Below are 2807 nucleotides of genomic sequence, written 5' to 3' on the forward strand. Positions count from 1 at the left end.
CAATAGGATGAATCAAAAGAGTTCTGCACCATGAACTTTGTACCGCGCACATCACTTAGATGGGCCCCGAAAAGTCACGTAGGAGGGAGTGAAGAAAGAGAAAGTGAAGAAATAGAATATGAAAGAAAATATGAAATTATGAACTCAAAATTCAGAAATGAAAAGGGGATCAGATTTTCTTTGTACTGTATCTGAAATGAATCCTGTCTATTCCTACCCTTCGATTCCTCTCTAGACTAGACTTTTGGGTTTTCAGCCAACTAACTTCAATTCAAATATGTATGAAGTATTAACATTCTTTTTGAGCGAGAGCAGGTACAGTATGAACAAACAAAAAAGAAGAGGGAACAGAATCTAATTCTTTTCTTTACCCATCAAAAAAAAAAATGGGGGATCTAGATATATCCCTAGATGGATAAGTATGTATCATGATCTAGACTATTAACGAATAGAATATGGATCCCGATCCATATCGATTCATTTGTATGAGTATCTATTCGATATATTAACCACGTGCCAGGAACCAGATTTGAACTGGCGACACGAGGATTTTCAGTCCTCTGCTCTACCAGCTGAGCTATCCCGACCATCCCCGACGCATCATCCTACTAGAGGGCTTGGGTCTATGTCAATTAAAGGGACTCAAAAAACATTAGAAAATCTTACCTCAGCCTTGGAATTTCTTGGATCTTCAAAAAGAAGACTTTGTAAGTGTAAGAGTAATGATATGGACTGTGAATGATTCAATAATGGAGATTCCTTGCCATATATGTTCATTTGTACGTAGATCATATCTATCACAAGACTTGTGATAAGAGAGAAAGATTTCTGGTCGGATCCATTTGTGAAAGAGTAGAGTGAGTGAGAAACATAGCTAAGCTCATTTTGAACCACTGACGAAAAAAGAGGATAAATGGTTAGGGAATGGAATAAAATAGGCCTTTTTTTTTTTTATTGGGGATAGAGGGACTTGAACCCTCATGATTTCAAAAGTCGACGGATTTTCCTCTTACTATAAATTTCATTGTTGTCGGTATTGACATGTAGAATGGGACTCTATCTTTATTCTCGTCCGATTAATCAGTTCTTCAAAAGATCTTTCAGACTCTGGAGTAAATGATTTGATCACTGAATCTTCGATTCTTCCTTTTGGAATCGATTTAATTTAGCAAGAATTCTGCAATTTTTCATATAAATAATCAAAAAATCCGGATTCGGGTCGTGATTAATCATTTGATATTTAAGTACGTCTATGTACTTAAATAAGGTCATCCTTTCTGGAGTTTTGATAGAAGGATTCCTCTACCAATGTAGTCAACCCCGTTCGTTAGAACAGCTTCCATTGAGTCTCTGCACCTATCCTTCTTTTGATTCTCGCTTTCTGAACCCTTGTTTTCAGAAAACTGGATTTGGCTCAGGATTGCCCATTTTTAATTCCAGGGTTTCTCTGAATTTGGAAGTTACCACTTAGTAGGTTTCCATACCAAGGCTCAACCCAATCAAGCCCGTAGCGTCTACCAATTTCGCCATATCCCCCTTATGAGATCTCGATCTCATTGTGATCCCATCCCCTTCTTTCATTTATGTTGGAACCATTGAATTCATTAGATACTGATTCCTATATCGAAAAAGTGTCTGCTCCTATTTTATTTCTTGCCCATCTTCTTTCATATCTATTGGAGGACCATTCCATTATTTGGTCCAATCAGAAATGATTCTATCATTGATGTATCTGCAATTCAATATGGATGGATATATCCCACATATAGATGTTCCCCCCCCCTCTCATTTTTCCCGCGCAGTTTGGAATACTGGAACGGTCGATATTCATTCTTCTTTTTTTTTTTTTCGTCCTATCTCCTCCCTTTCCGAATGAAACAAAAGGAATATCTCAGTAGGATCTGGATTGCATCCTTATCTTATCCTTTCCTTAGGAACTACACTCTAATAGAAATAGAATTCATATAATCTGCTATAACTGCTATAACTAATAGTTATATTCTATTCTATAATAGAATATAGAATTATTTCATATGTATATAGTATTATTTTGCGTTTTTTAAATTTGATTTGAATGAAAAAAAAAAATTCTAGTGCTAGTGACTACTAATAAATGAAATAATCAAAAATAAATAATCAAATAGAAAATAATCAAAAATAAAATCAAAATTCATATTATATTAATAATTATTAATATTAATTAATATGTTATAATAATTTATAATAATTAATATTAATAATTATTAATAGCTAATAGCTAACTAAGATCCCAATAGTTTCCCGAATTCCTATTCACGCACTATTTCTGTTATATGAGCCCGCTTAGCTCAGAGGTTAGAGCACCGCATTTGTAATGCGATGGTCATCGGTTCGATTCCGATAGTCGGCTTTCTCTATTTGTTCTATTTTTTTTTTTTTATCAGGATTGATCATCTTTCCTTGAGACCAAGGAATATTGAGAAGACCCCCCCCTTTTTTTTCTCCAAATGTCGGGTTACCGATCTATTATGTTATGTCGCGGGAACTTCCAACTATGAATAAAGAATAAAAAACGGATTGGAGCCGTTTGATCTATACAGAACAAATCAAGAAAAGGATCCTTAACTTCCCATATATACAATATACAAAATAATACGGATATTGATACAATTCATCTTATTCCTCTTTGTAGTACTTCAGTGGATTTAGCTTCGTTTATCGTTTAGTTCAGTATTAATTTAGGTTTATTCTGTAAAATGAAATTTCAATAAAATTAAGGAGTCTTTATGTCTCGTTACCGAGGGCCTCGTTTCAAAAAAATACGCCGT

At 34.4% G+C, this 2807-nt stretch overlaps 2 non-coding genes across 2 annotated transcripts; one reads left to right on the forward strand and one right to left on the reverse strand.

The window, feature by feature from the left end:
- Positions 1-514: 514 nt before the first annotated feature.
- TRNAF-GAA (transfer RNA phenylalanine (anticodon GAA)) lies at positions 515-587 on the reverse strand. Its single transcript has one exon. It is a non-coding gene; the product is annotated as a tRNA-Phe (tRNA).
- Positions 588-2316: 1729 nt separating this feature from the next.
- On the forward strand, positions 2317-2389 carry TRNAT-UGU (transfer RNA threonine (anticodon UGU)). Its single transcript has one exon. It is a non-coding gene; the product is annotated as a tRNA-Thr (tRNA).
- Positions 2390-2807: the final 418 nt, after the last annotated feature.

Source organism: Tasmannia lanceolata, unplaced genomic scaffold (genome assembly GCF_043159265.1).
Source record: "Tasmannia lanceolata isolate RefF3 unplaced genomic scaffold, GAP_Taslan_0.1 ptg000918l, whole genome shotgun sequence".
NCBI lineage: Eukaryota > Viridiplantae > Streptophyta > Magnoliopsida > Canellales > Winteraceae > Tasmannia > Tasmannia lanceolata.